Source organism: Nomascus leucogenys, chromosome 16 (assembly GCF_006542625.1).
Source record: "Nomascus leucogenys isolate Asia chromosome 16, Asia_NLE_v1, whole genome shotgun sequence".
Taxonomy (NCBI): domain Eukaryota; kingdom Metazoa; phylum Chordata; class Mammalia; order Primates; family Hylobatidae; genus Nomascus; species Nomascus leucogenys.
The window spans coordinates 14,144,291-14,158,871 of record NC_044396.1 but is presented as its reverse complement, the minus strand read 5'-3'; positions in this window follow the sequence as shown (position 1 = coordinate 14,158,871).

Genomic DNA, 14,581 nt, shown 5'->3' with positions numbered 1-14,581 from the left:
TATATTTTTAATATTTGTATGTTTTGACAGTAGGAAGGACAAAGGAGCTTTCTTCAAGTCAGTAATTTCCCTAAATGTCTACCTAAAATGTCTGCTTGTAACTTATTGGCCAGAACTTAGTCACAAGGCTACACATAGCTACAAAGGAGGCTGGGGAAGTAGTCTTCTAGCTGGGTGCATTAAAATAAGGGCTCTCTTCCTAAGGAAGGGAGGCAGAGATCAGACAGTAGGGAATAACTAATAGTCTTTGCACGAGGACATATATCAATTGATGTTGCCTCTTTTACCTGTATTTCTGCCTTTCCCTCTATGTTTACTTCTTTCTAGCAGCCTAAAAGCATATCAGAGAATACCAACAGCTTTAACAACTTGGACCTGAATCTTCCTCCAGCTATCAGGAGAACATTCTTTTTCCCCAATGGAGGTCCTATAAAGAACAATCTCACTTGGCTCTGCTCTCTTACCTCCTCCTCCTTCTTCACCCACTTTAAGCGAGCTTCTGTTCCTCTCATCCACTAAACCTGCTCTGCTAGGCCACAGCTGATGTCCTAAACATCACACTCAAATCAACTACATCTTACACAAAGCAAATATTTAATAAATGATTACTGAATTATTCAATATGTTTGCTCTGTTTTCTTCTTCTTTCTTAAGACAGTATTACTTTCTTTTCTTCTCAATTGCAAAATTAATATTTTAGTTTCATTATGAGCTAACTAGGTTCTTTTGACACATTCATGAGAATCTAATTCTTAGACAACACTTTGGTCCTGTGCAAAAATGCATTCCAATTTTCAAACGATTGGCCTAACAGTACACTTTTGGAAATTTTTGACCTTTTTGTAGGCCCGGGTCTGTTTATTCATTTTCCCCCTCCATTGAATAGGAAAAATAAATTGGATTTTTGTTGCTAATAAAAGCAAATTCTACTTGGGTTGTTTCCAAAGCACACAGCAAGTGGCAAGGAATCCCCAAGGGAAAAACACCAGTAAGATTCTTTCATAATGTGTTTTCCTCTAATCCCCTTCCTGATCCTTTCTCACCAAATGGATCTAGCTATTTTCAAGTTCAATTTTTGCTCTAAACCAGAGAACATAGTGTCCTAAATTGATACTTCACCCTCTATAAGCCTCCGCCTCTTGGCCTGCTTTATTTATCAGGCAGGCTCCTCCAGGGATTTGGGGTTGGGCCTGAGGAAGCCCAGGTGGTTGGCAATTGCCAGCAGGATGTAGTTATGCTGCCCCAATGTGGCAGTTTTCATTCTATTTCAAACGCTGCTTTATTTTTTTCTCTCCTGCTTCTTTGAGTACATCATAGGACATTAAGGGATGGTGGTGGCTTTGGGGGGACCCACAATGCTTCTAACAGTTCTTCCTCCCAGGTTTTGGGGGCTATAAGTGAAGGTAAGAATGAAAGCTTGGAATTTTAATAGACAGCTCCCATCTGCCATATCTAAAGAATGCTTCTAGCAGGGAGAAGGCAAACCTCAAGGGAAGAGGTTGGTCAGTTTTTAATCAGCTGGGTCCCATCTAATCTTGCCAAGCTCTAAGCAGAGATTGCAAATTTTGGATCCATAAGCTAAATCCAGCCTCAGACATGCTATGTTTGGCTGACATGGATGGTACTTTTTGTTTTAATTTTTAAAAGGCAGCATTTAAAAGGAAGATTTTATATACCAATCCAGACTTCTGCCATCTTGACATCGCATTCCTGAGTTGCAGCAATTGGCTGAAACTGAGTAGCTGTTGTTTCCTCCAGGTGGGGTTTGCCCTCTGCAATTTTGTCACAGACTTCGCTTCCCTCTGTGACACATCCAGCTGCTTCCCCCATTTAATATCTGCTGCACCTCTGCTGGCATGTGAGTTTTGGATCCCTGTTGCAAACAGCTGGGGATGGGGAGAGGTATCAGGGCAGATTTCACAGAGGAGGGAAATTAAGCTGGTCCTTGAAAACTGATAGGAATTTTCCCGGTAAAATAAAAAGGTATGGAACCTCTAGGAAAGCAGACAGGTAGAGAAAAGACATAGTTATGAAGATTTTTGGGAAGGATCAAATCGAACCTTAAGAAAGGCCAGAGTAATCTTTCAGCATGACCTTGGATTTCAACAGACTTTAGTTCCAGTTCAGGCTCTACCACATACTTCCAGCATGACCTTGAGTAAATTATTTAATTTCTTTGAGCCTCAACGTATTTATCTGTGTAGTAGACATAATAGTTCTATCACATGATTGTGAGCACAAAATGAGGTAACATTTTAAAAAATTTATTGGAGTATAATATATCCGAAAGTGCACATATCAAAGATGTGCAGCTCAGTGAATTTTAACAAAGTGAACACATTCATGTCACCAGCACCCAGGTCAATGAACAGACAATACCAGCATTTCTTTATTTTTTTGAGACAGAGTCTCACTCTGTCACCCAGGCTGGAATGCAGTGGTGCTATCTCGGCTCACTGCAACCTCCGCCTCCTGGGTTCAAGCAATTTTCCTGCCTCAGCCTCCCAAGTAGCTGGGATTACAGGTGCCTGCCACTGTGCTGGGCTAATTTTTGTATTTTTAGTACAGATGGGGTTTCACCATCTTGGTCAGGCTGGTCTTGAACTCCTGACCTCTTGAGCCACCCGCCTTGGCCTCCCAAAGTGTTGGGATTACAGGCATGAGCCACCGTGCCTGGCCTATTATGATTTTAATTTATTAGAAAAGTGGCTTAATTGGCTCATGGCTCTGCAGGCTGTACAGGAAATGTGGTGGCATCTGCTTGTGGCGAGGCCTCAGGGAGCTTTTACTAATGGCAGAAGGCAAAGCAGGAGCAACTTTAATTTTTTTTTATTTCAGCTTTTAGGTTCAGGGATACATGTGCAAGTTTGTTACACTGGTAAACTGTGTGATACTGAGGTTTGGGGTGTGAATGATCCTGTCACCCTGGTAGTGAGCATTGTACCTAATAGGTATTCATAGTTTTTCAACCCTTGCTTCCCTTCCTCTTTCCCCTGTCTGGTAGTCCCCAGTGTCTATTTTTCCCATCCTTATATCTATGTATACTCAGTGTTTAGCTACCACTTATAAGTGAGAACATGTGATACTGGGTTTTCTGTTCCTGCATTAATTCACTTATGATGATGGCCTCCAGCTGCATCCATGTTGCTGCAAGGGACATGATTTTGTTCTTTTTTGTGGCTGTGTAATATTCCATAGTGTATATGTACCACATTTTCTTTATCTAGTCCACCATTGATGGGCATCTAGGTTGATTCCATGTCATTGCCATTGTGAATAGTGCTGTGATGAACATACAAGTGCATGTGTCTTTGGTAGAATGATTTCTTTGCCATTAGATATATACTCAGCAATGGGATTGCTGGGTTGAATGGTAGTTCTGTTTTAAATTACTTGAGAAATCTCAAAACTGCTTTTCACAGTGGCTGAGTGGATTTACATTCCTACCAAGAATGTATAAGCATTCTCTTTTCTCTGCAACCTTGCCCACATCTGTTATGTTTTGACTTTTTAATAACAGCCATTCTGACTGGTATGAGATGGTGTCACACTATGTTTTTGATTAACATTTCTCTAGTGATGTTGAGCATTTTTTCATATGTTTGTTAGCCACATGTATGTCTTCTGAGAAGTGTCTGTGTCCTTCGCCCACTTTTAAAGCAGGTTGTTTGCATTTTGCTTGTTGAATTATTTAAGTCCCTATTAGATTCTGCATATTAGTTTGTGAATATTTTCTCCCATTCTGTAGGTTGTCTGTTCATTCTGTTGATAGTTTCTTTTGCTATGCAGAAGCTCTTTAGCTTAATTAGGTCCCACCTGTTAATTTTTTTTGTTGCAATTGCTTTTGAGGACTTAGTCATAAATTCTTTGTCAAGGTTGATGTCTAGAATGATATTTCCTAGGTTTTATTCTAGAATTTTTATAGTTTTATGTCTTTTTTTTCTTTTTTTTTTAAATTATACTTTAAGTTCTAGGGTACATGTGCACAACGTGCAGGTTTGATACATAGGTATACATGGGCCAGGTTGGTTTGCTGCACCCATCAACTCATCATTTACATTGGGTATTTCTCCTAATGCTATCCCTCCCCCAGCCCCCTCACCCACCGACAGGCCCCAGTGTGTGATGTTCCCCACCCTGTGTCCAGGTGATCTCGTTGTTCAATTCCCACCTATGAGTGAGAACATGCAGTGTTTGGTTTTCTGTCCTTGTGATGGTTTGCTGAGAATGATGGTTTCCAGCTTCATCCATGTCCCTGCAAAGGACATGAACTTATCCTTTTTTATGGCTGCATAGTATTCCATGGTGTATATGTGCCACATTTTCTTAATGCAGTCTATCATTGATGGATATTTGGGTTGGTTCCAAGTCTTTGATATTGTGAATAGTGCTGCAATAAACATGCGTGTGCATGTATCTTTATAGTAGAATGATTTATAATCCTTTGGGTATATACCCAGTAATGGGATTGCTGGGTCAAATGGTATTTCTAGTTCTAGATCCTTGAGGAATCACCACACTGTCTTCCACAATGGTTGAACTAGTTTACAGTCCCACCAACAGTGTAAAAGTGTTCCTATTTCTCCACATCCTCTCCAGCATCTGTTGTTTACTTTTTAATGATTGCCATTCTAACTGGCATGAGATGGTATCTCATTGTGATTTTGATTTGCATTTCTCTGATGACCAGTGATGATGAGCTTTTTTTCATGTGTCTGTTGGCTGCATAAATGTCTTCTTTTGAGAAGTATCTGTTCATATCCTTTGCCCACTTTTTGATGGGATTGTTTGTTTTTTCTTGTAAATTGGTATGAGTTCTTTGTAGATTCTGGATATTAGCCCTTTGTCAGATGGGTGGATTGCAAAAATTTTCTCCCATTCTGTAGGTTGCCTGTTCACCCTGATGGTAGTTTATTTTGCTGTGCAGAAGCTCTTTAGTTTAATTAGATCCCGTTTGTCTATTTTGGCTTTTGTTGCCATTGCTTTTGGTGTTTTAGTCATGAAATCCTTGCCCATGCCTATGTCCTGAATGGTATTGCCTAGGTTTTCTTCTAGAGTGTTTATAGTTTTAGGTCTAACATTTAAGTCTTTAATACACCTTGAATTAATTTTTGTATAAGGTGTAAGGAAGGGATCCAGTTTCAGCTTTCTACATATGGCTAGCCAGTTTTCCTAGCACCATTTATTAAATAGGGAGTCCTTTCCCCATTTTTGTTTTTGTCAGGTTTGTCAAAAATCAGATGGTTGTAGATATGTGGTGTTATTTCTGAGGCCTCTGTTGTGTTCTATTGGTCTGTCTCTCTGTTTTGGTACCAGTACCATGCTGTTTTGATTACTGTAGCCTTGTAGTATAGTTTGAAGTCAGGCAGCGTGATGCCTCCAGCTTTTTTCTTTTTCTTAGGATTGTCTTGGCAATGCGGGCTCTTTTTTGGTTCCATATGAACATTAAAGTAGTTTTTTCCAATTCTGTGAAGAAATTCATTGGTAGCTTCATGGGGATGGCATTGAATCTATAAATTCCCTTGGGCAGTATGGCCATTTTCATGACATCGATTCTTCCTATCCATGAGCATGGAATGTTCTTCCATTTGTTTGTGTCGTTGAGCAGTGGTTTGTAGTTCTCCTTGAAGAGGTCCTTCACATCCCTTGTAAGTTGGATTTCTATGTATTTTATTCTCTTTGTAGCAATTGTGAATGGTAGTTCACTCATGATTTAGCTCTTTGTTTGTCTTTTATTGGTGTATAGGAATGCTTTTGATTTTTGCACATTGATTTTGTATCCTGAGACTTTGCTGAAGTTGCTTATCAGCTTAAGGAGATTTGGGGCTGAGACAGTGGGGTTTTCTAAATATACAATTATGTCATCTGCAAACAGGGACAATTTGACTTCCTCTTTTCCTGATTGAATACCCTCTATTTCTTTCTCCTGCCTGATTGCCCTGGCCAAAACTTCCAACACTATGTTGAATAGGAATGGTGAGAGACGGCATCCCTGTCTTGTGCCAGTTTTCAAAGGGAATGCTTCCAGTTTTTGCTCATTCAGTATGGTATTAGCTGTGGGTTTGACATAAATAGCTCTTATTATTTTGAGATATGTTCCATCAATACCTAGTTTATTGAGAGTTTTTAGCATGAAGGGCTGTTAAATTTTGTGGAAGGCCTTTTCTGCATCTATTGAGATAATCATGGGTTTTTTGTTGTTGGTTTTGTTCATGTGATGGATTATGTTTATTGATTTGTGTATGTTGAAGCAGCCTTGTATCCCAGGAATGAAGCCGACCTGATTGTAGTGGATAAGCTTTTTGATATGCTGCTGGATTTGGTTTGCCAGTATTTTATTGAGGATTTTTGCATAGATGTTCATCAGGGATGTTGGTCTAAAATTCTCTTTTTTGTTGTTATTGTGTCTCTGCCAGGCTTTGGTATCAGGATGATGTTGGCCTCATAAAATGAATTAGGGAGGATTCCCTTTTTCTATTGATTGGAATAGTTTCAGAAGGAATGGTACCAGCTCCTCTTTATACCTGTGGTAGAATTCAACTGTGAATCCATCTGGTCTTGGACTATTTTTGGTTGGTAGGCTATTAATTATTCCCTCAATTTCAGAGCCTGTTATTGGTCTATTCAGAGATTCAACTTCTTCCTGGTTCAGTCTTGGGAGGGTGTATGGGTCCAGGAATTTATCCATTTCTTCTAGATTTTCTAGTTTATTTGCATAGAGGTGTTTATAGTATTCTGTGATGGTAATTTGTATTTCTGTGGAATCGGTGGTCATATCCCCTTTATCATTTTTTATTGTGTCTATTTGATTCTACTCTCTTTTCTTCTTTATTAGTCTTGCTAGTGACCTATCAATTTTGTTGATCTTTTCAAAAAACCAGCTCCTGGATTCATTGATTTTTTGGAAGGGTTTTTTGTGTCTCTATCTCTTTCAGTTCTGCTCTGATCTTAGTTATTTCTTGCCTCCTGTTAGCTTTTGAATGTGTTTGCTCTTGCTTCTCTAGTTCTTTTAATTGTGATGTTAGGGTGTCAATTTTAGATCTTTCCTGCTTTCTCTTGTGGGCATTTAGTGCTATAAATTTCCCTCCACACACTGCTTTAAATGTGTCCCAAAGATTCTGGTATGTTGTGTCTTTGTTCTCATTGGTTTCAAAGAACATCTTTATTTCTGCCTTCATTTCGTTATTTACCCAGTACTCATTCAGGAGCAGGTTGTTCAGTTTCCATGTCGTTGTGTGGTTTTGAGTGAGTTTCTTAATCCTGAGTTCTAGTTTGATTGCACTGTGGTCTGAGAGACAGTTTGTTGTCATTTCTGTTCTTTTATATTTGCTGAGGAGTGCTTTACTTCCAGTTATGTGGTCAATTTTAGAATAAGTGTGATGTGGTGCTGAGAAGAATGTATATTCTGTTGATTTGGGGTGGAGAGTTCTGTAGATGTCTATTAGGTCTGCTTGGTGCAGAGCTGAGTTCAAGTCCTGGGTATCCTTTTTAACCTTCTGTCTCGTTGATCTGTCTAATATTGACAGTGGGATGTTAAAGTCTCCCATTATATTATGTGGGAGTCTAAGTCTCTTTGTAGGTCTCTAAGGACTTGCTTTATGAATTTGGATGCTCCTGTATTGGGTCCATATATATTTAGGATAGTTAGCTGTTTTTGTTGAATTGATCCCTTTACCATTATGTAATGCCCTTCTTTGTCTCTTTGATCTTTGTTGGTTTAAAATCTGTTTTATCAGAGACTAGCATTGCAACTCCTGCTTTTTTTTGCTTTCCATTTGCTTGGTAGATCTTCCTCTATCCCTTTACTTTGAGCCTATGTGTGTCCTTGCACGTGAGATGGGTCTCCTGAATACAGCACACTGATGGGTCTTGACTCTTTATCCAATTTGCCAGTCTGTGTCTTTTAATTGGGGAATTTAGCCCATTTACATTTAAAGTTAATATTGTTATGTATGAATCTGATTCTGTCATTATGATGTTAGCTGGTTATTTTGCCCATTAATTGATGCAGTTTCTTCATAGCATCGATGATCTTTATAATTTGGCTTGTTTTTGCAGTGGCTGGTACTAGTTGTTTCTTTCCATGTTTAGTGCTTTCTTCAGGAGCTCTTGTAATGCAGGCCTGGTGGTGACAAAATCTCTCAGCATTTGCTTATTTGTAAAGAGTTTTATTTCTCCTTCACTTATGAAGCTTAGTTTGGCTGGATATAAAATTCTGGGTTGAAAATTCTTTTCTTTAAGAATGTTGAATATTGGCCCCCACTGTCTTCTGGCTTGTAGGGTTTCTCTAGAGAGAACCACTGTTAGTCTGATGGGCTTCCCTTTGTAGGTAACTCGACCTTTCTCTCTGGCTGCCCTTAACATTTTTTCCTTCATTTCAACCTTGGTGAATCTGACAATTTCTTGAGGAGTATCTTAGTGGTGTTCTCTGTGTTTCCTGAATTTGAATGTTGGCCTGTCTTGCTAGGTTGGGGAAGTTCTCCTGGATAATATCCTAAAGAGTGTTTTCCAACTTGGTTCCATTTTCCCCATCACTTTCAGATACACCAATCAAATGTAGATTTGGTCTTTTCACATAGTCCCATATTTCTTGGAGGCTTTGTTCATTTCTTTTTACTCTTTCTTCTCTAACCTTGTCTTTTTGCTTTATTTCATTAATTCGATCTTCAATCACTGATACCCTTTCCTCCACTTGACCGAATCAGCTACTGAAGCTTGTTCATGCATCACAAACTTCTTGTGCCATGGTTTTCAACTCCATCAGGTCATTTAAGGTCTTCTCTACACTGTTTATTCTAATTAGCCATTCATCTAACCTTTTTTCAAGGTTTTTAGCTTCCTTGCTATGGGTTCAAACATGCTCCTTTGGCTCGGAGAAGTTTATTATTACCGACCTTCTGAAGCCTACTTCTGTCAACTCATCAAAGTCATTCTCCATCCAGCTTTGTTCCATTGCTGGCAAGGAGCTGCAATCCTTTGGAGGAGAGGAGGTGCTCTGATTTTTACAATTTTCAGCTTTTCTGCTCTGGTTTCTCCCCATCTTTTTGGTTTTGTCTACCTTTTGTCTTTGATGTTGGTGACCTACAGATGGGGTTTTGGTGTAGATGTCCTTTCTGTTGATGTTGATGCTATTCCTCTCTGTTAGTTAGTTTTCCTTTGAACAGTCAGGTCCCTCAGCTGCAGGTCTGTTGGAGTTTGCTGGAGGTCCACTCCAGACCCTGTTTGCCTGGGTATCATCAGCAGAGGCTGCAGAACAGCAAATATTGCAGAACAGCAAATGCTGCTGCTTGATCCTTCCTCTGGAAGCTTCGTCCCAGAGGGGCACCCGCCTATATGAGGTGTCTGTCAGCCCCTACTAGGAGATGTCTCCTAGTTAGGCTACATGGGGGTCACAGACTCACTTGAGGAGGCAGTCTGTCCATTCTCAGAACTCAAATGCCATGTTGGGAGAACCACTGCTCTCTTCAGAGCTGTCAGACAGGGACGTTTAAGTCTGTAGAAGTTGTCTGCTGCCTTTTGTTCAGCTAAGCCCTGCCCACTGAGGTGGAGTCTAGATGCAGTAGGCCTTGCTGGGCTGCGGTGGGCTCTGCCCCGTTCAGGCTTCCTGGCTGCTTTGTTTACATACTCAAGCCTCAGCAATGGTGGACGACCCTCCCCCCATCAGCTCCTGCCTTGCAGGTCAATCTCAGACTGCTGCGCTAGCAGTGAGCAAGGCTCTGTGGGCATGGGACCTGCTCAGGCAGACGTGAGAGAGAATCTCCTTGTCTGCAGGTTGTTAAGACCTTGGGAAAAGTGCAGTATTTGGGTGGGAGTGTCCCATTTTTCCAGGTACAGTCTGTCACAGCTTCCCTTGGATGGGAAAGGAAAGTCCCCTAACCCCTTGTGCTTCCCAGATGAGGCGACACCCTGCCCTGCTTCAGCTCACCCTCCGTGGGTTGCACCTACTGTCCAACTAGTCCCAGTGAGATGAACCAGGTACCTCAGTTGGAAATGCAGATATTACCCATCTTCTGTGTTGATCACACTGGGAGCTGCAGACTGGAGCTGTTCCTATTCGTCCATCTTGGAACGGATCTCTAGTTTTACGTCTTACATTTAAGTCTTTAATCCATCTTGGGTTAATTTTTGTATATGGTGAAAGGTAGGGGTCCAGTTTCATTCCTCTATATTTGGCTAGCCAGTTATGCCAGCACAATTTGTTGAATAGAAAGGCCTTTCCCCATTGCTTGTCAACTTTGTTAAAGCAGATCATTTATTTTCATTGCCATAAAGTATTCCATTGGGTGAATATCCTACCATTTATTTATCCAGTCTTGATTAATGGGCATTTGGATAAGTTTCCATTTTTGCTTTTAAGAATAGTACATGACTGGATTGTAGTGGCTCATGCCTGTAATCTCAGCACTTTGGGAGGCCGAGGCGGGCAGATCGCTTGAGTCCAGGAGTTCAAGACCAGTGTGGGCAACTCAAGCGAGACCTTATCTCTATTATAACAAAGTTTTTAATTAAAAAAAGAATAGTACAATTATGAAAATTTTAGTACCCGTCTTTTGGTGAATATATTCTTGCATTTCTGTTAAGTATATACCTAGAAATGGAATTAGTGGGAATTAGAACTAGAAGTTAATGTGTGGTAGAAACTGCCAGTTTTCCAAAGCGGTTAGTAACTAATTTTTTGTTTTCGTTTTTGTTTTTTTTGAGACAGAGCCTTGCTGTCTCTCCCAGGCTGGAGTGCAGTGGTGCGATCTTGGCTCACTGCAGCCTCCGCCTCCTGAGCTCAAATGATTCTCCTGCTTCAGCCTCTCAAGTAGCTGGGATTGCAGGCGCCTACCACCACGTGGGCCTGGCTAATTTTTGTATTTTTAGTAGAGATGGGGTTTCATCATGTTGGCCAGGCTGGTTTTGAGCTCCTGACCTCAAATTATCTGCTCACCTTGGCCTCCCAAAGTGCTGTGATTACAGGCATGAGCCACTGCACCCAGCTGTAACTAATTTATACTTTGAACAATAGTCTCAGAGAGTTATGGCTGCCCTCTCTCTAATAGTTTCCTCTCTAATAGTTGGTACTTTCATTTTCATTTTTGCCATTCCGATGGATGTGGTTTTAAAGTCAATTTCTTTAATGGCTAAGGAAAGCAAGCACCTTTTCATATGTTCATTGAGCATCTGAATATTTTTTTTGTGACATGTTGCTTAAAATCTTTTGCTCACTTTTTAAAATTTGGTCACCTGTGTTTTTGGGTGCTTTTCTAAAGTTTGACATTTCATGATAGACAATCAAGAAGCATTATAAAAGAAAGGAATGTGATGACAGTTTAATTCAAGAGGAGGATGTGGGAGTATGTGATGGTGGATGAAAAATAAAGCTCCTGGCCAGGTGTGGTGGCTCGCGCCTGTAATCCCAGCACTTTGGGAGGCTGAGGCGGGCGGATTACCTGAGGTCAGGAGTTCCAGACCAGCCTGACGAACATGACGCAAACCTGTCTCTACTAAAAATACAAAAATTAGCTGGGCATGGTGGTGGGCGTCTGTAATCCCACCTACTTAGGAGGCTGAGGCAGGAGAATCGCTTGAACCTGGGAGGCAGAGGTTGCAGTGAGCTGAGATCGTGCCACTGCATTCCAGCCTGGGCAACAAGAATGGAAAAAACAAACAAACAAACAAACAAAAAAACCTCCCCAGCCTTTGATGTTGTCCCCAGGTCCTAGAATAGAGACAGATTTTAGGAAGAGAGGAGGATGGCACCCCCTTTTGCAAAACATCTCTAGAGTGCTAGGACCTTGGAGAAAAGTAGCCGTGGGTGACAGACAGGTCCACATACCAAGAGCTGCGATCCTGGGGCCCATGCAAGGAGAAGGAAGTTTCACCTCAAAGAAATGGGTTTGCTCACAACCCTGTGGACCTTTGAAGGACCGTGACTGATAGGGCAACTCTGGGACAACAGGGACCAGAAGTGCGGGATAGATAGAAGAAACCTGGGCTGGAAAAGATTCCTTGTGTAGCAAGGAACAACTATGGCAAATGCAGCCGCAACTGAATAAATCCAGATTATTCTCTGCTTGAGGATAAAAGCCTGTTGATTTTCCTTTTTGGTAAACTCCTTGATGACAGCAAGAGACCCACAGTGGAAAAGGGGAAGCCCCAAGAATGAAGTCCATGACTCCTGCCAGTCTGCAATGTGGGGTCTCAAACCAGTTCTAATTAATTTAAAATGTGATATTATTTGCATCCCTCCTGGCTGGAGCAGTTTATACATACAGTACTATATTACTTTTTAATTTTGTTACGTAGTGTCCAAAGCATATGCCTTGCATAATTTTTATTTTTGATACTTATTCCTTGTGTTATTTTGTGAAGTTTTGTAAATGTTTTCATAAACTCTAAACATTTTCCATTGATTTTTCCCCTAATTCCAGAAGTAATCCCTGTAAATTATGGAAAAGTTCAAGAGATAAAAGCACAAAGAAGAAAATGAATCTTTTATGATATAATTTTTAATAACCATAAATATTATTTGTGCACATGTATTTGATTGTTTCCCAATATTGGACATGTTAGTCTGTTTTCAATATTTTCTTTGCTTTTTTTTTGAGATGGAGTTTTGCTCTTATTGCCCAGGCTGGAGTGCAATGGCGTGATCTCGGCTCACTGCAACCTCTGCCTCCCAGGTTCAAGCAATTCTCCTGCTTTGGCCTCCCGAGTAGCTGGGATTACAGGTATGTGCCACCACTCCCAGCTAATTTTTGTATTTTTAGCAAAAGTAGGGTTTCACCATGTTGGTCAGGCTGGTCTCAAACTCCTGACCTCAGTTGATGCACACACCTCAGCCTCCCAAAGTGCTTGGATTACAGGCATGAGCCACCGCACCTGGCCAATATTTTCTTCTTATAACTAATATTGAGATGGACTGCACATTCTTAATTATTTATTTAAGATAAATCCTAGTAATGGAATAACTAAGTCAAAGGGTATATCCATCTTTAAACAGTTGTTACATATTCCTAAATTGCTTTCCAAAAAGTTGCATCAATTAACTATCTCAGCAGCAGTGATTGAGTGTGGCTGTTTTTGGCACCTTGCCAACATCAGGTATTGTCTTTTTTTTTTTTTTTTTCCTGGGTTGAGATGATGAGTTTATTGGCACAGCCAATATTCACATATTCGTACTTTGGCTTCTTCAGATACCTTGAACTTTGGGACTAGACTTTATACAGAGTCAAACACCACGCAGAAGCACGTGGGCCCCACGAGCAACACTCCTGCTTCTTAGTGAGGGAGACAAGCTACCCATGCCTCATGATCAAAGTACTTTTTAATTCTTACATAAAAACCTTAATTTGCTCTGGCCTCCAAAAGGCTTTAATCCTGGCCTCCAAATTGTCTCAAGGGATGTTCTCTTCACCTGGGGCTGGTTTAAACAGAGGCCACCTCACCAGAGCAGACTTTCAGTCCTTCAGGATTCTGTATCCCATGATATGTACATGTAGGTTTGTGCAGGCAGGGAACACAAATGACAGATAACTGCTTTGGTGGTACTGGAGGGTGGTGTTTCTTCACTAGATTTTGATGACTGCTTCACGGATGGAGGTGGCCACATAATCTAGATTTTATGTGGTTAAGCCACACATGTTGATTCGACCACTTGGCAGCAAATAGATGTTTTTTTTGTTTGATTTTAGGTGTTGTCATTTCTTAAATGCCATTATGTAAAGCGGGTCACTGTCAGCTCCGACCTGGATGACATCTAACAGCCTCTTAATGGTGCCCCAGTCAACACACTCCTCACTTCAATGAACTCTTCATGCTCTTCTAGGGTGTTTCTTCTAACTTGTAAAATCTGATCCCTTCCCTGTTTGAAATCTTTTAATAGCTTCTATAACCCATAGAATGAGGCCTCAGTGTCTTTACGGTTCATGAGGTTCTTCATGTCCCAGTTCTACCTGTTCCTTTGGGGTCTTCTCTATCATCTCGTCACCTGCCTCTATGCCCCAGGCGTACTGAACTTATTTCTGTTTTTAGGAGTTACTCATTTTCTCTGTTGGTCTCTGTCTCTTCCTCTCTCTCTGCCTTCTGATCTCTGTGTATACGAGTTCTTGAGGTTGGAACATGCACCTTCTTCCTCTAACTCTAGCTAACCACCTTCTCTTCCATCAGTGAAGAGCATTTGGACTTTGTCAGAGGTGAGATGTTGAGACTGGCATCTGGCGCTAGGCAACACCGCCCCCTTGAGGAGCTCTGCATGCTCTGAGCCAACCAGCTGGCTATCTCCTGGAATACTTGCAGAACGTAACTGGTGGCTATTTAGGGATCCTGACGCCAGCCATATCCCAATGATCTCTTCAAATGTTGCCTCTGCCTCATCCACTCTCCCCTTGATTCTTCTGGGATTTCAAAAAGCCTGTTAGACCTCCTCCCTGGATCCTCAGGGTCTCTGATTCTGTCTTTTGTATTTTCTATCTCTTTGTTGCATTCTAATAGTTTCTTCTCTCCCATCTTCCAGTTTGTCAATTCTCTCTCCAGCCATGTATAATGTACTATTAAATCATCCTGTAGCAAGCTATTGATTTTGGTTATTGCATTT